Here is a 22,736-nt window from a genome sequence, read left to right on the forward strand (position 1 = left end):
ACCTCAAGCAAGAAAGAGAGCAAACCAAGAACCCCAAAAAGGAAAGAGTTGGAATTGGTACTGTGTGGTGATTTGGAGTTTACACAACACTCTCATATACATTGAGCTTCTCAGCAATCCAGGAGAAAGGTATTATTGTCCACATTTTTTAAATGCATAAGTGGCTTTACCAAGATCTAGTAAATGGCAGATGGGACTTGAAAGTCATCCCTCCCAATTTCCCGCATGGACCCACCAGTGCATTGTACCTATGTTGTTAGGGAGAGGTTGGAAAGGGCCATCCACACTGGAGTGAGAGTCATCATCAGTGTCACAGACCATTTAGGATAAAAGACAGCTCTTCATTTGTCACCTGTATATGCATTCAACCATTATGTGGTGATCTTTATGATACAAGTTGGGGAGAATATAAACAGCTAGTTACAACGGTACGATAGTTATAATTTTGGAGAGTCTACATGGTTCTAGGAGAGTAGATTGGGGGCTACACCTAATCTAGTTTGGAGACTAAATTTCCTGGATGAGATGCCATCCAAGTCAAGAGCTAAAGGACCAGCACGAGGTGTTAGGCAAGATGAGGAGGTTTTGGAAGAATATGCTAGAGGCTAGAGAAAGCAGAGAAACTGAAAGTAGTTTGAGCTTGAGAGCTCGCTCTAGAAAGGAAAGCAAAATTCATACAATAACTGTCTTTGTAATCCAATTAAGAGCATTGGACTTTAGCCTGAGGGCAATGCAAAGGCCTCAGGGAAATTACAAGATTCGATGCACATCTTGGACTGATTGCTCTGGCAGCAGTGTGAAGAATGGATTAGCCAGGGGCAGGACTGGAGGCAGGGAGACCAGGTGGGAGGCTTTGCGGTAATCCCGGGAAGAGATATTGTAGCATGGAACCGGGGATGGAAGAAGTGGGCTGATTAGAAAGGGAGTAATAAACTAGAATAGCTGGAGCTTGGTGATTGCTTGGATACAGGGAGCAGGGACGTGGGAGATAAAGGTCCCATTTGGTGAGTGAGGGAATGCTGGAGGAGGAGCAGACTTGACTGAGGGAGACAGACAGGCCCAGGGAGATCTACTCAGGTTGAGATGTAATCATGCCACATAATGCTTCGTCCACACCTCCCATGGGCCATATATTGTCTTATTTAATCCTCATAGCACTCACATCTCTGAGCCATGTTATTTCCATATACCAGGCACCATGCAAAGAACTTTATATAAATTGACTTATTCACTGTTATCTTGTGAGTTGAGCTACTAGCATTAACCTCTATTTTACAGTTGAGGAGATTGAGGCACAGAGAGATTGAGTAACCTATTCCAAGCCTCACACTTACTAAGTGCCATGGTTAACACTAGAACCAGTTTATGGCAGAGCCCTTGCTTTCAATCATGCATCATACTGCTTCCATGTTGAGTGTTCAGGATCTATGTGGTATCCAAGAGAATATGCCTAGTGGGTCGTTGGAATTCCAAAATTGAAGCTCAAGCAAGAAATATGAGTTGGGAATATAGGCTTGCAATTTATCAGCCTATAGATGTTATTTAAGGCCATAGAAGTGAATAGCTCTGCAGGTTCAAAAGAGAAAATGGCTATGGGTAAAACTCTGAACATCCCCACCATTCACAGGCCTATGGAAATGGAGCTTGGCTGCAGTGCCTGGAAAATGTGAAGACATGGAAACCTAGGAAGGGGAGCCTTTTAAGGGTGGTGTGGCCTCACGTGTTAATGCTGTGACAACCCTGAAGAGGATGAGGAGGTGAGCAAATGGTGTCAGCACTATAGAGGTGACCCTAGCGAGAGCCACTTTAGTGGACAGCTGAGTGCATTCCAGAAGTCAGGAGTGGAGACGGTGAGTGTAAAGCACTTTGTTCCCCTTTGAAAACTTTTAAGTATGAAGAGAAATACCATGTTGACCTGAGGAGGGTTGGGCTAGAAGGGGAAGCTTTTTCTATAAGATGGGAAGATTTGAGTATGAGTACAGGTTGGTGGGAAGGAGTCTAGACTGGAAGCTGAAGATACAGGGAGGACTGAAGAATAGAGGAACAATGGGGTTTCTGAGCTGTGGGTGGTTTCTGACCCAGAGTTCAGGTTCTTCTTTTTCTAAAGACATATCCCTTGGGGTACCTGGGTGACTCAGTGGTTGACTAGAGTCTGCCTTTGGCTCAGGGAGCAATCCTGGGGTCCTAGGATCGAGTTCCTCATCAGGCTCCCCGAAGGGAGTCTGCTTCTTCCTCTGCTTGTGTCTCTGCCTCTCTGTGTCTTTCATGAATAAATAAATAAAATCTTAAAAAAAAAAAAAAGACATATCCCTTGAGTGTCTACTCCATAGGAGGGTTGGGCCTCAGAGGTACCTCTTCATCTCTTCCCACTGTTACTGAAAGGGAAGAGAGGGAAGATGATGAACCTGATTCCTGGTGTTGAGGGAGGTTTAGGGGGAATGGGGAACGAAGGAAATGGCCAATCTGGTGACTGGGGAACAGAAGAAGAGCTGTGTTGTGTTGAGGGCCTGCTGAACACAGGAGGCCATGGAGTGGCACCGGTTTGCTCAGGTACAGTGATAACCTCCAGCAGCACCCAACTGCCTGGGGATGGCATCAGGTGGATGCTTGACTTGAGCCATACTTTCATCCCCCATCCTGTAGGTAGAAGCAATAAAAGGAAGATAGGACAGAAGAATGAAGGTATTGGCAAGAAACTAGATGAACTGATGGACCAGCTGGGATCTAGAATATAAGTGGAAGGTAGTGAGAAATGGACTGGGCCTGAGAAATTAGAATCTACAAATTGTTTGGGACTCTCTTCAAAAGGCAGAGTCGAATTCCCCTCTCCTTGAGCCTGGGCTGAACCTAATGCTTCCCATCTAATATAGAGGGAAAAAGCAGAAGGTGCTAGATTATAAATGGCACTGTGTGGGGCACCTGGGTGGCTCAGTCGGTTAAGTGTCTGCCTTCAGCTCAGGCCATGATCTCAGGATCCAGAGATTGAGCCCCACCTCAGCCTCCCTGCTTAGAGGGGAGTCTGCTTGCCTCTGCCCCTCCCCCCACTTGTGCTTGTGGTCTCTCAAATAAATACAAAAAAATCTTTAAAAAAGAAAGGCACTGTGGCTTTCTGCTTGCTCTCTCTTGGATGGCTTGCTCTGGGGAGCTTAGTTGGCATGTCTTGGGTCCCTGTGGTTGAGGAACTCAGGCCCTTGGCAACAACCAACATGAACTTGCCAGGTGTGTGAGTGAATGACCTCGGAAGGAAGAAGATCCCTTCAGCTCTGCCAATTATCTTGGCCACAACCTCTCAAGAGACCGTGAGCCAGAACCATCCAGCTAAGCTGCTCCTGGATTCCTGATTCTCAGAAACTGTGAGAATTAATAAAGTTTTATTGTTTTAAGCTGCTATGTTTTGGGGTAATTGGTTTTGCCACGGTAGCTAACAATACAGGCCCTAAAAAATACCAGAATGGGAAAGGTTAGTAGAACGTTGGGAGGTTGAATGGTTGTGGGTTCATGGCAATGGCTGTCTGGAGTAGGCTGGACGTGATGGACACTAACCGAGAATTTCAGGAAACTGAGGCATTGGTCAGGTCATGTCAATAGGCAGCAAAATCATCCAAATAAAGACAGAACTCCTAGGAGCTGCAGGCTAGGTCTTGAACAAACAGGGATAATCAGGATGTGGGCAAATGATGTCAGTGAGTGGGGGAAGATGGCCACAAACAGGAATTTTACACAAGAGTGAAGGAATAATGATTTGAAAGTAACACCTGCTAGCGAGAGGGACCCAGGTCCATCTCTGGATTCCAGGTCTTCGTGGTGTGGCAGGATGAGCAGCTGCACTTAGAAGTTTGGAGATGGCTGGGTTTTACTTAAAGCCAGAAGCTGGGAATCCAATCAGGCAAAAAGCTAAGAGGGTAAAGGTAGGAAAATATGTTACCGGTGAAGTGGGGACGCTGGCAGGCACAATGAATGGTTTGGAAAGAAAGGGAATGGAGGGTGTGTGTGTGTGTGTGTGTGTGTGTGCGTGCAGGACTGGGTGAGGAAGTGTGGTAGTAAATTAAAGCTGAAGCACATCAAAGAGGATTCAGGCAAGGTTAATTGACTGGCTTGTGAGTTTTCCAGGACACTCCTCCAGTCCCTGTCAGAAGCACTAATTCAATTTATCAGTAGTTCATGCCTATAATATGCGCATTACTGGAGTCTCACAAACACAGAGGCCCTGCATGTTAGACACGGCATTTGGGTCACACTCATGCAAGACACTGAGGTTATTTTCTCAGCTAAGATTCAACTAGAAGTTTACTTTTCTCATAGAAAATATTGTTCTTGGAAAAGTACAATGTATTCTTCACTGTGTTTGCAAGAATGTACTCAGATAAAGACCTCTAAAGGTAAGTTTTTTGCAATTCTATACAGGGTAAGGGGATGAATATTGGTTGCTATGTGATTGATGTCTTTTGTAGTTGTTGTTGGTTGAAGAGGTTATTTTTAAAATTTCTCATCCAAAAAATTAAGTTACCCCCCCCCCCGCCATTTTCTATTCCTGAGGTATCCTATAGAAAATAATTCAGTGTTTGGGACTTACTCAGTTTTCGTAGAACAAGTAAATATTGCTTAAATATACAAATATATATGTAACAGGAATATTCTGAGTTAGTATTTACAAAGATGGTAACTTCAAGTCCTATAAGGGATTGAGATGATTATGTGCACACGCACTATATGAAAATATATATTATTTGAAGGGCAGAAAGAAATATAAACTCACAGAAACTTCCCTGGTATCAAGCGACAGTTCTGAAAATGGGCAAAAAGATACAAGATGAGGAGGGGAGGTTACTTAGTGTTCACTTAACATGTAGAAACAGCGAGAACTAAAGAGTCCATTGAGTGCTTTCTGCAACAGAACAATGTAGCATTCTAGACGCTGTGACATCATTTTTTAAAAATAGCTGCTTTCACCAACAGATAGCAGTTTATAATGAAAACGTTTTTTCATTTCTTTTGGGAAGAGGGAGAGGAGAGTTGGGGGAAGAGGAAGACTAGTGACTATGTGAGATAAATGTGCTAATTGTCCCCCCGTCTCCATGTAAATAGAAATGTAACTGGCACGGAGCTGCAGAGTCACGTGCACATTCTCTCATGAAAATATTAAGCCAATAGTTCATTCGATTGTTTGGCTTTATGACGAGTAAGTCATTAACATGATGCATTTTATTATTGGCCTACTTTGAGCAGATTAGAAACATTCAATGGTAACAAGGACAAGAATCTCCCTGGATGCCTTCAGGATGACTTTGATGAGGATGTTGAAGGTGTGACCCCCCAGAGATGTGACTGGGGCCAGGGCTATGTGTGGTGTGCGGGGGGCATGGAGGGCTGGCACCCTCCAGGGTGGGCCTCAGCCCGGGCAGGTGGTGACTCTGCTTTCAGGGTCCCTCTGTGCCTCACACTTGTGTCACTCGGTGTGCCAAATTTCATTGCTTTCATAGTCACGGGGAAACCTTGTTGCCAGTGATGTGCTGGGCACCTTGGCTCTCGAGGAAGGTTCGGTGGTATGAACGCTCACCCCCATTGCCAGTTTTAAACTTCCCAGCTGGGAATAAGGATAATTGGCTCTTGGGAGCCAGGGTGAACAGGCTCCTGTGACACCCACTGCACCCCCAGACAGCCCCTTCCCACTACATGCAGTTACTGGTCTACCATCAATGCCTTATTTATAAGGTTTGGACTTCCTTTAAGACAGAAATATTAGGGGTGCCTGGGTGGCTCAGTCAGGTTAAGTGTCTGCCTTCGACTTGGGTCGTGATCCCAGGGTCCTTGGATCGAGTCCTGCATGGGGTTTCCTGCTTAGTGGGGAGCCTGCTTCTCCCTCTGCCTCTGCCACTCGCCCTGCTTGTGCTCATTCTCTCTCTGTGTGTCAAATAAAATCCTTTAAAAAAAAAAAAGACAGAAATCTCTCTAGAAAGGCTGGGGTGTGGGAGTTCCTCCTCTTCCCTTCTAGGTTCTTCCTTCCTCCTACGTCTTCTCTTCCTTTTCCTACTTCTCTTTCTCCTTCCCCTCCTCCAACCCTCTTCCTCTTCTCTTTCAGAATTTACCAACAGCAACTCCATGCTAGACATCATTGCCAGACACTGGGCTGCAAAGACGAGTCAGTATTCACCTCTGACGGTAGGAACTTATGGTCTAGCTGGTGGAGACCCACGTAGGAGGGCAAAGAACATTTCCATATTTGGGAGGACTGCATAGGGCACAAGTGGACTCAGAGGAGAGTAGGTTAATTCTGTGCATTACAGGAGTGAGGACATGAGGAAGGGTTTCAGGAAAGTGCTGGTGCTTGAGCGAATCATCAGAAGTGTCCCTGTTTGAACTTGTGTTTGTTTGTTTGTTTTAATTTTATTTATTTACTCATGAGAGACACAGAGAGAGGCAGAGACATAGGCAGAAGGAGAAGCAGGCTCCCTGCGGGGATCCTGATGTGGGACTCGATCCCAGAACCCTGGGATCATGACCTGAACCAAAGGCAGATGCTCGACCACTGAGCGACCCAGGCGTTTTAAGATTGAATTCGTGTCAAATGACAGCGAAATGGTGAGAATAAAAGCACAGCAGCAAGCATATACCAAGCACACCCTATGTGCTAAGCACTCTTCTGAACCCGTGTATTATCCCTTGTGCCCCGACAGCAACTTTATGAAGATTATATTCTTAGTGCCCCTATTTTATTTTAATTTTAAATTTAAAATTTTTAGAGTGGTTGAGAGAGGGAAAAAGAATCTTAAATAGGTGCCACACTCAGTGTGGAACCCGATATAGGGCTAGATCCCACAACTCTGAGATCATGACCTGAGGTGAAATCGAGAGTCTGATGCTCAACCAACTGAGCCACCAAGGAACCCCTTAGTGCCTCTGTTTCAGATGGTAGGATTGAGGCACAGGTAGCTGAATAACTTAACAAAGACTACGGGGCTAGTAAAATAAGGAGCCAAGGATGAACTCAGTCACTTTGACTTTGGAGTTGTGATCTCAACCCTTTAGAACACACTGCTTCAGGGACACCTGGGTGGCTCAGTGGTTGAGCATCTGCCTTCGGCTCAGGCCGTGATCCCGGGGTCCTGGGACTGAGTCCCACATCAGGTTCCCCCACACGGAGCCTGCTTCTCCCTCTGCCTGTGTCTCTGCCTCTTTCTGTGTCTCTCATGAATAAACAAATCTTAAAAAAAAAAGTTTAGAATATACTGCTTCTAACTGTATATACTGCTTGTCACCGTATATAATATAACTGAAAGGTTTTCAGGGTTTGAATAGAAGAAATAGGAACAGTTCAAACCACCACACATGCCCTCAAAAGCCCTGGGCCAGGACATCAGTCTTGTATTGACAGAGCAATCAGATGTTCTGAGTGGAGCCGATCACTGAGCACGCCAGCTTGGCAACAGTTCATTAGCTATAAGTGTAGTGGTAAATGTGCCATGAAGAAATTTTCTGTAACCAATTCCAGTAATAATTGGATTAGATACTTATTTAGTACAGATTTCAATAAAGCTGCAATGTTAACTTCACGTTCAAATGAACAAAACTGCTTTGCAGAGATCAAATGACAGCGTATTAAATTGGCATTGAAAATCGCCCGCTGGCAGAGTTTTGGTTAAGCATGGGGTCGGATTATCTTGAACTAGCAAACAAAGCTTTGAAATTATTAATGCCATTTTGTACAACATACTATGCAAATAGAGGTTTTCTGCCTCTCTATTATGGAAGTCAAATTAGAGGGCATTTTATTTTTTTAAAACATTTTATTTATTTATTTGACAGAGATAGAGTGAGCATAAGCGGGGGGAGTGGCAGGCAGGGAGAGAGGGAGAAGCAGGCTCCCTGCTGAGCAGAGAGCCCTGTGCAGGACTTGATCCTAGCACCCTGGGATCACGACCTGACCTGAAGGTAGATGTTCAAGCGACTGAGCCACCCAGGTGCCCTACAGAGCAGTTTAAATCAAGAGATGGACCGGGGGCTATAGGGTCTTATTTTTAAAACAACATATGTGAGGCAATTTAACAAAACATGATCTAGCATATTACATTGATAATGTTCATTTAGATATTATTGGTTTGTATTTTGGTTTGGACTTTCTGAGGACTGTGTTTGCCTTGGTTTTATGGCGTGCATAAGCAGCATGAGGAATTTGCCTCTTTTAAGTTAATATTGCAAATACCAACTTCTGTTTCATACTTCATTTAATGTTTTGGTTTGTCCAATTCTTGAAACTCAGATTTTGACCATTGGCTGAGACGATTTGTGGGCATCCAGTGCATGATTCACTTGTTCTTTTGGAATGCTTTCTCTGTCCCTTGTGTTCTTTCTATTACCCCCCAAGTGGTAATGGCTCTCAGTTTCAGGTTGTGAGCACTTAGAAATGTATGCAGGCTGCAGGCAACAGAGAATCCAACTCCAGCTACCAGGGAGTTTGCAAAGGCAAGTATTTGTAGTCGATGATACACCCCTAAACAAAGCTGGGGTATTGCTGGCAAGGAAGAAACAGAGATTTGGATTGGGTAAGAAACTAGCAGAGTCTGTTGAAGTGAATGAGTCAAGGAAAGAAAAGACAAAATCATTCCTACAGTTTTCTATTCAATCCCTCTCTCCCACTGTCTTTCCTCGGTACCTTAAAAAACAGTGGTGAGCTGGTCAATATTTCACACGTGGCTCTCTGGAGGGACAAGTTTGATTTCTAATTTTTGCCAGTTTCTGTGGTGGAAATATTCCCATCATGATGGGTTTCAAGCTCCTAACCTGGTGTTACCCATTGTGCATGGTGCGTGGGAGAGGCGCCCAATGTTACACCATCACAGAGCATTTCCACCAGACAGATACAGTAGGAGTTGGTCACCTCAAGATTATGGAAAACAGTACAATGTTGGACCAGTCAGCTTGGGCTACCATAACAAACTACCACAGGCCAGGTGGCTTAGACAACAGACATGAATTTTCTAACAGCTCTGAAGGCTGGAAGTCTTACCAAGGTATGGGCAAGACCTCTGAGATCTCTCTCCTCAGCTTGCACACAGCGTTTCTTGTGCTGTCTCTTCACATGGCTGTCCTGTCTTTCTGTGCATGTATGCATCTCTTGTGTCTCTTTTGTGTCCAAATGTCTTCTTCTTACTAGGACCACCAGTCAGATTGGGTTAGGGCCCATAGTAATGGCCTCATGTTAACTTTATCTCATCTTTAAAGGCCCTATCTCCAAATACTGTCACATTTGGAAGTGGTGGGAGGTAGGACTTCAACGCATGAGTGATAAGGGGAGGACACAATTCAGTCCATAACAAATGTAGTAAAATAACTAGGAAGTGATGAACCGTAAATATTTCATTTTTAATCTCATTTAATGAATCATAAATTCATAGAATTTAAGTTTAAATAACACCGGTGTTAAAAAAAAAATAACACCGGTGTTTAGCAGCCGAATTGAAACTTCTCTGAAGAGAAGATATTTGCAAGTGACGTATCAGATAAAGGGCTAAAATCCAAGATCTATAAAGAACTTATTAAACTCAACAGCAAAGAAACAAACAATCCAATTATGAAATGGGCAAAAGACATGAACAGAAATTTCACCAAAGAAGACCTACACATGGCCAACAAGCACATGAGAAAATGCTCCGCATCACTGGCCATCAGGGAATATAGATCAAAACCACAATGAGATACCACCTCACACCAGTGAGAATGGGGAAAATTAACAAGACAGGAAACAACAAATGTTGGAAAGGATGTGGAGAAAGGGGAACCCTCCTGCACTGTTGGTGGGAATGTGAACTGGTGCAGCCACTCTGGAAAACTGTGAGGAGGTTCCTCAAAGAGTTAAAAATAGATCTGCCCTACGACCCAGCAATTGCACTGCTGGGGATTTACCCCAAAGATACAGATGCAGTGAAACGCTGGGACACCTGCACCCTGATGTTTCTAGCAGCAATGTCCACAATAGCCAAACTGTGGAAGGAGCCTCCGTGTCCATCGAAAGATGAGTGGATAAAGAAGATGTGGTCTATGTATACACTGGAATATTACTCAGCCTTTAGAAATGACAAATACCCACCATTTGCTTCAACGTGGATGGAACTGGAGGGTATTATGCTGAGTGAAGTAAGTCAATCGGAGGAGGACAAACATTATATGGTCTTATTTATTCAGGGAATATGAAAAACAGTGAAAGGGAATAAAGGGGAAAGGAGAGAAAATGAGTGGGAAATATCAGAGAGGGTGACAGCACATGAGAGACTCCTAACTCTGGGAAACAAACAGGGGTAGTGGAAGAGGAGGTGGGCGGGGGATGGGGTGACTGGGTGACAGACACTTGAGGGGGGCACTTGACGGGATGAGCACTGGGTGTTACACTGTATGTTGGCAAATCTAACTCCAATAAAAAAATATACAAGAAAAATAAAGAGAGAAACTTCCCTGAAGATTTAAAAATCAGCTCTCATGAGCTGGTGTGAACTGTTTTAAAATAAAACAAAATCTTAAGCAAACCCCCTACCCAACGAGAAAAAGATAAAGCATGATGTGCCACGGTGTCAATTTTCTTAAGGATCTTTTCCTGGAAGATATCTCATTATTGCGAGGGGACAAAATAGTTCCCAAGATCATTTGAGCTCTAATAGCTTTTTGTTTTGTAGAAGATCTTAATAGTAACCAGATATCTCATGATGCTTTCCAATTAAAAAAATATCTTACCTTATTCCACACTGTACTTTAGAAGTCTTTGTTGAGTACATGCTATGAACTGAGTATTTGTGTCCCTCCCAAACTCATATGTTGAAATCTTAATCCCCAATGTGATGGTATCTGGAGGTAATTAGGTTTAATGAGAACAGGAGGGTGGAGCCTGGTGAATAGGATTAGTGCCTTTATAAGAAGAGACCTGGGACAGCTTGCTTCCTCTCTCTCTCTCCACCCCTCCCAGCCCCCCCTCTCGTGTCTCTCTTGACTTGGCTGTGGAGGTTACTATAGTCGGAAGGTGGCCATCTGCAAGTGGAAAGAAGGCCCTCAAAAGAGCCCTGATCTCGGACTTCCCGGCCTCCAAGAACTGTGAGAAATAAATTTCTGTTGTTCAAACTGCTCAGTCCCTGGCATTCTGTTATAGCAGCCCGAGTGCACTAAGACGGTACCTTCTAGGTGTGAGGCACTGTGCTAGCAAATGGGACACAGAGAAGACTACGGAGACATGACCCCTCCCCTGATGGTGCCTATATCTAGAGGGGGAGCAAGATGTAGAGCGACTAGTCATTTAAGTAACTAATTATAGTAGCTGTAACTGCTAGTAGGAACATGTATAGGGCACCGTGGGAGCATTTGTCATAGGAGGAACTAACCTCACCTAGGAGATCACAGAAGACTTATCTTGGGAAGTGACATTTAACCTGTGTTATAGGCTGAATTCTCTACTCTCCCCCCTCCCCGCCCTAATTCAGGTACTGAAACCTTAATCCCCAGGACCTCAGAATGTGACTGGGTTTGGAGATAGGATCTTTAAAGAGGTGAGTACATTAAAATGAGTCTGAAGTGTGAGTCCTAATCCAACTCTTCCTTATAGGAAGAGGAAATTTGACCACAGAAGGACACCAGGGATGCAGGGATGTGCATACAGAGGACTCAGCGAGAAGGCAGTTATCTAGAAAACAGAGAGAGGCCTCCGGAGAAATTAGACCTGCAACACCTTGATTTTGGACTTTCAGCCCTCAGAACTGTGAGAACATAAACTTCAGTTGCTTAATCCACTTGGTCTGTGATATTTTGTTATGGTAGCCCCAGCAGGAGGCACTGGTGAGATGAGGGGAGGCAGGAGGGCTCTCCAATCAGAGGAGGGAACATCTGGCTGGATCCTTAAGGCAATAGATAAAAGGCCCATAATCTAATCCAGAAGAGTGGTTAGAAGTATGGGCCCTAGAGCCAAAGGGCTGAATTCAGCCCTGGAAAAGGTGTATGACTTGGAACCTCTTTTCTCACCTGTACGGTGCAGCTAATGCTAGATTTTCCCTGCAGCATTTTTAGGGAGAGGGTTAAGGGACTTAGCTGTGAAGCAGTTAGCTCAGTGCCTGGCACACACTACTGGAAATGCTCAAAAATGTGAGATGTCACTTATTATCTGAGAATAGCTCACCATTCTCAAAGTGTAGTTGGAATGTTACTTACAGTGGCAAGTCTTTACTGGTTCCACTCCAACCTGAGTAAAATCATTTTCTCTCTCTTATTGGGAAGGAAGACCATCTGTTTCTAAAATCTGGATTCTCCATTTTATGTTCCTGGGGGTTTGGATTTTGTCCTAATGTCTTTTGCTATAGGCCACAGAAACTGATCACTTAGGAAAAAAAGAAGTAAAATTAGGCCTTTGGGCATGAAGACTGACCAGGATGTGGGTAGAACCCATGATGGTTTGGGGGACTGTACCAGGAGAGGGGACAGGTGTTTGGACCTCTATCACCAAGGTCTCATGGCCTGAGAAGTTCCAGGGGCCAGGAGAAGAGCCACTTTGAGGGCACCATTAAGTGCCATGAAAATTGGGGCATTTTGAGAGGACACCACCTTACAACACCAGGAGATTTGTAAGCTCCTTGATGACTGGAGATTCAGCAGGATGGTGGTGATGGAGAGAAGCACTTGCACCCCCACTTCTGAGCCAGGCTGGAGTACTTTATGTGCACCTCAAATTAGAGACTTCAGGGACAGGACAGCGTATTTGCCACTAACGACACCATTATCTGTAAACTCCCTCACTGGACCCAGTCCTTATAGACAACAATTATATATTTCTCTCTGCATCCTCCACACTTAGATTCGTGCTGAACACCTGTATTTGCTAAATGAAAGTTTTGTTTATAAATTAGGCACTTGGGGTGGGTTGAGTGATTGAGGTACTCGCTTAAGGTCATCCATCTTGTAATGGACCTGTACCTAAAAGCTGAAATGTCCCTTGGTTGAGGTTTGCTCTTGCCAACCACGATAAGGGCAAGGGATGTGTCTTTTTTTTTTTTTTTAAGATTATTTATTTATTTATTCATGAGAGACACACAGAGAGAGCCAGAGACACAGGCAGAAGGAGAAGCAGGCCCCTGTGGGGGGCCTGATGCGGGACTCAATCCCAGGACCCCGGATCACGTCCTGAGCCGAAGGCAGATGCTGAACCGCTGAGCCACCCAGATGCCCCAAGAGATGTGTCTTATGCTTTCCCGTGGTGCCTGGTACCATGATTAGCCCACAGTCAAGCACAGGAAGAACCCGAGAAGCAGCAGTGCTGTCTAGAAGGTTGGTCAGTGGGATGATTGATGGAGCCGTTTGTGTGGAGGCCAGAGCAGATAAGCATTCTCATCCAATCCCGGCCCTAGGGAAGCACCACAGCCATTCATATTCATTTAGTCCAAAGACATTTAGGAATGGGGATGTCACACATGAGCGTTTTTTCCCCCTCTACATTTATGCTCTGCAAGCTAGTGATCAAAGCGTGGCCTTTTAGTCATTCATTCAGCTTATATTTATCAAGCAGTGTTCCGAATATTCACTGTCTGGCTGTGCAAGGGCCCACTGGTCTACCTCTGCATTTCAGTTTACACACATATAAACGGAGGACAATAACACCTATTGCATAAAGGTTGCCATTAAGTTCAAGGGGGCAAACACATAAATGCCAGACATGAGGCAGCCCTGGTGGCTTAGCGGTTTGGCGCTGCCGTTGGCCTGGGGTGTGATCCTGGAGACCCGGGATCAAGTCCCACGTCGGGCTCCCTGCATGGAGCCTGCTTCTCCCTCTGCCTGTGTCTCTGTCTCTGTGTGTGTGTGTGTGTGTCTCATGAATAAATAAATAAAATCTTAAAAAAAAAATCTGGGCATATGTTCATGTCACCTAGCCCTCCCACCAGGGCCAGTGACAGCTGATTATTGCCCTACTCTTTTGTTGTGCTGGGGAGCCAATGGGAGCTTTTGAAACGTGGTGGATTGGCTTCTTGTGCCCTGACTTGATTCATTCATTACGGTAAAACAGGAGGAGCAAGACTTCCTTGGGCCTCTCCTGTGCCTGGCACGTTAATAATGCACAGTAAATATACATTCACTCAATCAATCATTCTGGCCTGTGGAATGAGTGTGATGTTTTGATTATGCAGGAAGTTGAGTTTCGTTATACAACTTTCCTTGTTCTGGCCGTGGTTTCTTCCTATACATGAAGAAAAGAAAGTTCCCAGTAAAATAAGATTATGCTGTTTCAACATAAATTCTTTATCAGTTAGGATTAGGTTCATCTGCATAAGGTAGAAACACATCCTCCTTTCACACATCCTTCCTTTCCCAATTTAGCCTTAGATAAGATAAAACCCCATTTCTTTTTCATGTGAAGGGCTAGAGTTAGGCATTCCAGGAGTTGTGTGACAGCTCCACCAAGTCCTCAAAGACCCATGTCCCTTCCAGCTCCACCCCTACGATGGTCTCCTGGTCCATGGTGATGGCTAATGCTCCTGCAACCATCACATCTCTGTTCCACGGAGCAAGATGGAAGAATGGGGAGAAGAAAAGAGCATTCTCTCCCTTTTAAAAAGACTTTCCTAAGTCCCACACAGCACTTCTACTCTTCAGTGAGAAATTAGGCACATGGCCAGACCTCTGCATGTGAGACTGGAAAATGAAGTCTTTCAGCTGGGCAGTGATGTGCTCAGCTGAAAACTGGAATTCTAACGCAAAGGAAGAAAACAAGGCTGAGGTCTAAGACAGGCAAATTGCAATCTCTCTCACCTCTTCCCTTCTGGAGAAGACACATAGCTGTTTCTCCCTTCTGTGTTTCTGCCACCCCACGCACAGGCTGTCATTAATGTCTTGACATCTTACATTGAGGGAAACAGATGTGGTGATGCTGAGATTTTTCATCCTACGCCAGAAGGAAAGAAGAAATGATAGCATTCTTCTACGTGCACACTCACGCTCCTTTTCTCGCGTGTGGTTTCATCCTCTGTCTCTCTCTTTCTCTGTGTCTCTCCCCACCTAAGCGCACGGAGCTCAGGTTAAAACTGACCGCTGGACTGCAAATGATTGTTATCCTGAAGGTGATCACTGGGCTTTGTGCACTTGGTCTGGGGAAATCCATGGCCAGCTGTGGGCCAGAGCGCTTCCTCTGGTTCATGGTTCAGGAGGAGCAGCTCTAAGAGCGGGAAACCACTCCACTCGCTAGTGTCTCCCAGGTGAAGAGTGGGGTTCTGTTGGGATTTGGACCTGTAGTCTTTCATTTAGTGTTTACAGAGAGTACTCTTCTCCTGAGATACTTCTGTCCTCTCATTTTGAACATAGAATAGTGTCTGCCTCCTACCTTTCCCGTAATAAAATGGAGATTAATAATAAACAACTAGGTGTAGCAAATTCTGGGTAAAACATTTTGGAAGACACCCATTATCTACGAATCTAACATTGGCTCTGGCAGCAGTGAAGTCTGAATTTAAGATGGTGGTTGAGGTGAGGTTGGGAAGTGTTGGGATCAGAAGGCTGGGCTCAGCCCGGGTGTAGCCATTGGATTCTGGGTGAACTTGGGTAGTGTCTTCATCCTTAAAAACGTCAATAGAATGTCTGCTTAAAAAAAAAAAAAAAAAAAAAGAGAATGTCTGCTTCACAGCACCACTTTCCATTCTTTCCATTAGATAACATACCTCCCAACACTGGGCCTGCCAAAGGGCAAGGATTCACTAGTTTGTTTCCTTTTCCCTGAGGGGAGGAATAGAGAATAAAGGATCAAGAATGGAGAGGAGAGGAGTTGAAGTGGAAGTTGCTTTAAGTAGGTTCTTACTAACCCAGGAGGTTGAGGTCCATGGCTGCTCTGGAGGCCCATTCCACTTTGTTTCATTCTACTTTAAGATGAACTCTGTTTGGCAGATGTAGCTTACTCATAGGACATATTGAAGAATTATTTTTTAAGCTGCCAAACTCTAAATATTTTTTCCAAGGTTAGAAATAATACTGGAGCTTTATATTATTTTATTTTTTTAAAAATTATTTTATTTATTTATTCTTGAGAGACACACAAAGAGAGGCAGAGACATAGGCAGAGGGGGAAGCAGGTTCCATGCAGGGGATCCTGATGTGGGACTCGATCCCAGGACCCCAGGATCACGCCCTGAGCTGAAGGCAGACACTCAACCACTGAGCTACCCAGGTGCCCCAATACTGAAGCTTTAAAAAAAAAACAACCTTGGAACCTTGGGGCACCTGGGTGGCTCAGTTGGTTGTATTTGCCTTTGCCAGATCAGGTCATGATCTCAGGGCCCTGGGATAGAGACCTGCATTGGGCTCCCTGCTCAGCAGGCAGTCTGCTTCTCCCTCTCCCCGTCCTCCACTCAGATAAATAAATAAAGTCTTTAAAAACAACAACAACCTGGAACCTTAATAATAGGATTTTACTTTCCAAAAAGGAAACAAAGGTAAAGAACTTGAGTGACTACATTACACAGCCAATCAGTTTCCCTTCCCTCTCATCCCACCCTCTCCTCCCACCCCCAAGGACAGTGGGGACCACAGTTTGAAAGTACTTGGATCACAGAGGTGAGCTCAGTGAATCCCCTCCCTGCCCACTGTGGGGGTTCTCTGGCTGCTACTGGGCTCCTCCTTGAGGAACAGGCTGTGCTGTCTGTCCCGACCCCCCTGTGGCGGGGGGGCCCTGCCTGCTGTGTTACACACAAGTGGGGGTGTGGAAAAGGGGCAGCAAGATGAAGAATTCAAATGATTCAGAGCAGAAGCATCATGCTACTGGGCCTGCAGACTGGGCTGGGGGAGACCCAGGGAGCATCACTCTCCTTTTTTTTTTTTTTAAGATTTTATTTGTTTATTCATGAGAGAAACACACACACACACACACACACACACACACACACACAGAGGCAGAGACACAGGCAGAGGGAGAAGGAGTCTCCATGCAGGGAGTCTGATGTGGGACTCGATCCTAGGACTCCAGGATCACACCCTGGGCGGAAGGCAGGTGCCCAACCGCTGAGCCACCGGGGCTGCAGCATCACTCTCCTATAGACGCTCTGTTCTGTAGTCTTGAGTTTTTGTCGGAAGATGCAGGTATTAAAGCTCAACTGAATTGTGGGTTTTATTTATTTATGTATTAAAGATTTTGTGTATTTATTTGAAGGAGAGAGAGAGGGAGCTCACAAGCAGGAGGATCAGCAGGGGCAGAGGGAGAGGGAGAGGGAGAAGCAGTCTCCCCGCTGAGCAGGGAGCCCAATGCAGGACTCGATCCCAGGACTCCGAAATCACGACCCGACCTGAGCCAAAGGCAGACACTTAACTGACTGAGCCACCCAGGCACCTCGAGTTGTGGGTTTTAAACAAGAGACTGTGAAAGTGCCAATGCAGGGTTCATTGCCGAGAGCAGGTTCACCCCCAAACTCAGCCCCGGATTCTCTATGCAGTCCCTCAGCAAACACTATGAAAAGTCTACAAGGTGCTTGGTATGTTTATATATATATTATTTTATCTACTCCCCAGGGTTTTTGATTAGGGTGAGGTGGTGAGGTGCTTGCTTCTAGTGCAAAATTTAAAAGGATGCCAAAAACCCCCACCCAACTCGGTGATTAAGAGAAATAAGATTTCAATGCAATATTTAAAAAATAAAAATTATTGCAAAAATAATCAATGATGAGGGAAACATCAAGATTTTAAATATAGTATATTCAGGTTTGTGATTTCTTTCTTTGGCTCAGCTCCTAAATGGCTTGTCACGGTGCTGCCCATCCTTTTATTTATATTCTTGAGGTAGGGCCATTTCATAGATTGGGGCTCAGAACAGCTGCATAAACTTAACTCTGGTGGATGGTAGGGAGGGAACTCGGACCTGGGACTCTGTTGTCTGTATTCTTTTCCTAAGACTGTAGCCACCTGCCTGTTTTGGAGGAATGATGTCTGCCTCCTTCAAAGGATTTGTTAGTATGTGTTCCAGGCAGCTGGTACCCTTAGCCTCTGAAATAACTGCTTTTCAGAGGTGCCAGAAGGAGATAATTTGTGCAGCGCCTTGAGGGATAAACCACACTGTAAACCTAAAATCATCTTGTTGGGGGAGGGGGTGGAGTGAGCAAAACATTTACTTCAGTGTGGATGACAAACATGCTGAGCAAGAATTAGCCTAACTCTGAGTTAGTTCTTAAAGCCATGTAATCCTTCCTTTTAACCTCTCCCTGGTACAATGGTTTTCTCAGACCCAAAGCCCGCCCATGGAATCGGTTAAAGGGAAAACAAGCTTCGAAATCCCAAATCCTTTTGAAAGTAAAGGGTAGGTAATGGTGTTTACAAAGTCAGCTGAGGCTTTTTCGTGCTGTGTTTTTTATTGCATAGGTGCCCCTGGGCATCCTGGGTTTGTCTCCAGCACAGCAGGCTGACCGGGAGCAGAAGGGGCGGCCAGGGCATGGGCGGCTGGAAGGCATTCGGATTGTGGTGTTTCCCTGGGTGCCTGGTGTGGAGCTGGGCTGGGGTCTGGGCTGGGCTCCGGGTCGGCCACGCCTGCCTTCCGTCTCCAATGCTGCACACACACTGCCACCTACGGAGCTTGGGAGGCAAGTCAGCCTCACCGCCGGGCCCTTTCCTGCCACCAAGGCTAGCCTGGCCTGGGTGGAGGAGCAATCCCCCCTCCCCACATTCCCATAACAGAAGCTTAACCTTCCCTGGGGCCACTGAAGACCTTCTAAAGAGCACGTCTCATTTTACAACCCCCTCCCCCCCATCTAGGTAACCCTGGGCCCTTCCCAGAAAGAGGCTCTGTCCTTTCTTTGCTGGTAGGACTCCTTCCCCAAAGGAGGGCCCATTGAATTCACCCTGTTGCACCAAGCTACAGTCCTCTTTGCTCCCCCAGCGATCATCATAATGAAAAAATTGATTGTATTTATTGAACATCCCTGGGGTACTCGGTTCAGCACTATGTGTTTTACATAGATCATTTTATTTAACATTCTCCCAACCCTAAAAACTAGGTACTAGAATTGTCTATGCTATAGATGATGGAACAGGCTTAGGAACATTATGTAAACTTATCTAAGGTCATTTAGCTAGCAAGCAGTGGTGCCAGGTTTTAAATCTGAGTAGATTTTAAATCCAAGGCCCACATCCTTACTCCCTTAAATTAGATCCCCCAGGAGACTCTGAATGGACCACATTTAGTCATCAAGTATGGAGCACCGACCCAGGGGCCACTTAGGGCTTGCATATATTTTATCTTGTTTAATTCTTACCGTTCCATAAAGTACATACAGATGACAAAACTATTTTTCAGATAAAGAAACTATGCTCAAAGAAATTCAGTCTTTTTTTGTTGGCCATTGTGTCTGGACATAAGGCCTGGAGTAAGGTGGGGCAGAAAGCTGAAAAGAACTCAGCCAGTTATTCTCAGCCAGCCACCTGGAGCTGCTCTACTCCAGCTACTTCTGGATTCTTTGTCATGAAAGTGACAGATATATTCTTAGGATTTGAATGAAAGTTTCTGTTATTTGTGGATGAAAGCAAAGCAACTGGTGTAACTAGATTCAAACACAGGTCTATCAGACCCAAGAGCTACTGGATATGTTTTCTACGTTACTTACCTGCCTCGTATTATAAAATTATTAAAAAGTTGCAGGTTCCTCAGGGATAAGGGGACTTTTACATGTGCTTTTACATTTTTACATGTGGTAGAAAGAATCAGGAGACCTAGAGTTTCATCCTGACTCTTCCTTAGGTTGCTTGCTGACTCACCGGGGAAATAAGACACAAATCAATGAAATGCTAAGAAAGGTGGAATACTAAAATGGAAAGGTCAAGTCAATGAAGGCTTTCTTGGAAAGTCTTAGAGGGGCCTCTGGGTGGCTCAGTCAGTTAAACGTCTGCCTTCGGCTCACAGCATGATCTCGGGGTCATGGGATCCAGTCCAGCATCCAGTTCTGCATTGGGCTCCCTGCTCAGTGGGGAGTCTGTTTCTCAATCTCCCTTTGCCTCTCCCCCCAACACTCTCTCTTTCAAATAAATAAATAAAATCTTAAAGAAATATATAAAAGAAAATCTTAGAAAGCAGAAATTAAGCTGGCTGGAGGGTATTCTACAAAGGTAAAAGATCTAGGTTTGACAAAGAAATGGCCTATTCCTTAGTGACAGAAACATATTTTCTAAACTCCGTGCAGGTTGTTCATTCTTGTATCCAGTCCCATCTGGAGCCCAACGAAATGAATGTCACTCAGCAACACAGAAGGGCAACTGGACCACAACCAACTATGTTTGGGGAATGATTTACAAAATAAATATGCTCTTGTATAATACCCCGTTACCATGTGTATGTTATCAATTTTCAAGGAAATAAGATTTGGTAAAGTTTGGCTCATGTCATAACCATATAGAACAGAGGGGTCGTCCTTTGTTGGCTGAGCAAGATTTGTTCCTTATGAACCATGCAGAGTCACAGGGTGGCTGGGATCCTCACTGCAGGGTATGATTGGAAAATAATGGTTGCAGGTTGATGGAGTGCTAAACACAGCAGCTCCGACCTAATAATAATCGCCGGGAACACATTTTAATTGCTTGCTAATAAGCCAGTATTCATTCCCTCTGCACGCCTCTAAGTGAGTGGTTTTGATCGACTTACTTCTGGGGCCATAGGCTCTGAATAACTGGTGGGCTGGACCTAATCTACTACGTAGAAAGGTGGTTGAGAGCCGTATTTCATGACAAACTCCCGTCTTTTAGATAACTCAAATCACTGCCTTGTGCCTGCCTTCATTTATTTATTTACAGAATTCATATTAAATTATGTTTCCCTGCTTCCCAGAGAGCGTCGAGTCTGTAAAATAGCTTGAGACATGGGCATCATGTGGATATATGGATTTTCCTGTACTGTTTGTTTTCTTTGGATGGCCAGGCCATTCTGAAAAAAATTGCTTTGGTCAATTCCTTTTTTTTTTTTTTTTTAAGATTTTTATTTATTCATTCATGAGAGACACAGAGAGAGAGAGAGAGAGAGAGAGAGAGAGAGGCAGAGACACAGGCAGAGGGAGAAGCAGGCTCCATGCAGGGAGCCCGATGTGGAACTTGATCCTGGGACTCCAGGATCAAGCCTTAGGGCCAAAAGCAGGCGCTAAACCACTGAGCCACCGTTTCAGTCAATTCCTAACCATTGACTGGCAAATGAATAGTCATGATGGTCTCATCTGGGACTTTTAGGCTTATCAAATAAACAGAAATCCAGTATCTCACAGAAGTGTGGTCTCCAGGTGGTCTTTCAAGTCACTTGAGAGGGGGTGGGGGCTACATGATTTAAAATACATATTTCTAGGCCTTATGCCAAACCCTCGAATCAGTATGTGGGTTTAGGGGGTTAGGATCTAGGAGTCTGCCTTTAACAAGCTCCTCTGATACATCTTGTATATATTGAAGTCTAAGAGTCACTGGTTTAGTCCTTGGAAAATACAGGTGTGCGAAACCTGAAGGGTAATCCGTGTATCTGCTGGACATTATCATAGGATGTTGTAGTGGGAGGCTCCTTTACCTCTTTCTGCACGCGGTTCTTAAATCTGAGTATAGAGGGCCGCTGAATGAGCCTGGGGTTCTATGCCATCTGAGAACCTCAGCAGTGGGCAAGGGCAGATGCACCACTGATCCCCATAGCTTGCCCTCATCCTGCAAAATCTGATTTGGCCATTGTGGCCTCTGGCGGCCTTGCCCTGCCTTTGTTGCTCTTCCATGTGGTGTAATTTTTTTGTTGGTTATTTTAAAAATTATTTTTTAGTTATGCTAAAATACACATAAAGTTTATCATCTTAGTGGTCTTTTTAAAAAGATTTTATTTATTTATTTGAGAGGGAGAGAGAGAGAGAGAGAGAGAGAGAGAGAACAAGCAAGGGGAGGGGCAGAGCAGAGGGAGAAGCAGCCTCCCTGCTGAGCAAGGGGGGGGGGGGCCTCAATTCCAAGACCCTGGGATCATGACCTGAGCGGAAGGCAGACACTTAACCAATTAAGCCACCCAGGTGCCTCCATCTTAGCCACTTTTAAGTGTACAATTCAGTGGCATTAAGTACATTCACATTGTTGTACAACCATCACCACCAATATCTCCAGAACTTTTTCATTGTCCCAAACTGACTTTGTCCTCATTGAACACTGTCTATTCCCTCATTACCCCAGGTGCCCGGTAACCTCCATTCTGTTACCTGTCTCTACAAATTTACTACTCTAAGTGCCTCACGTGAGTGGAATCATGCAGTATTTGTCCCGTTGTGACTGGCTGATTCCACTTAGCATCACGTCTTCAACGTTCATTCAAGGAACAAGTGTCAGAATTTCCTTCCTTTTTTTTTCTTTTTTAATTTCTTTCCTTTTTAAGGCCAAATAATATTCTATTATATGGCGAGATTGCATTTTCTTTATCCTTTTATTCTTTGATGGACACTTGGGTTGCTTCCACCTTTTGGCAATGGTGAAGAATGCTGCTACGAACACGCGTGTACAGATACCTTTCTGAGACACAGCTTTCCATTCTCCTGACTACACACCGTGAAGGGCAATTACTGGATTGAATGGCAATTCTATTATTAACTTTTTAGGAACTGCAGCCATAGCGTTTTCAATAGTAGCTCTCTGGTGTGATTTTACATTGATTTGTGTGATGATTTGATTGTCTGTCCACCCACCATGAAAGCAGAGATCCTGTTTATTTTTACTGCCTCGCCTCCCATATCTCAGTATCTTGAACAACAATGTCTGGGACA

The 22,736-nt window shown here is 44.7% G+C and overlaps 1 protein-coding gene and 1 long non-coding RNA gene across 14 annotated transcripts in view; one reads left to right on the top strand and one right to left on the bottom strand.

The window, feature by feature from the left end:
• PPP2R2A (protein phosphatase 2 regulatory subunit Balpha) overlaps positions 1-4,865 on the bottom strand; it is a 145,688-nt gene extending 140,823 nt beyond the window's left edge. Inside the window, exon 1 of the mRNA XM_038573766.1 lies at positions 4,757-4,865. The gene's annotated coding sequence lies outside the window, so the exon portion shown is untranslated. The remainder of the gene's footprint in view (positions 1-4,756) is intronic.
• On the top strand, positions 3,993-20,295 carry LOC111092375. 13 transcript variants are annotated; one of them, XR_005378653.1, is made up of 6 exons: positions 4,013-4,379; positions 6,080-6,139; positions 8,385-8,460; positions 10,952-11,076; positions 11,460-11,525; positions 20,160-20,295. It is a non-coding gene; the product is annotated as an uncharacterized LOC111092375 (long non-coding RNA). The 13 variants fall into 13 exon arrangements; XR_005378651.1 differs by having other exon boundaries at positions 4,014-4,379; positions 8,379-8,460; XR_005378658.1 differs by lacking the exons at positions 4,013-4,379; positions 8,385-8,460 and adding exons at positions 4,926-5,041; positions 5,227-5,303 and having other exon boundaries at positions 6,080-6,159.
• Positions 20,296-22,736: the final 2,441 nt, after the last annotated feature.

This window comes from Canis lupus, chromosome 25, assembly GCF_011100685.1.
Source record: "Canis lupus familiaris isolate Mischka breed German Shepherd chromosome 25, alternate assembly UU_Cfam_GSD_1.0, whole genome shotgun sequence".
Taxonomy (NCBI): Eukaryota; Metazoa; Chordata; class Mammalia; order Carnivora; family Canidae; genus Canis; species Canis lupus.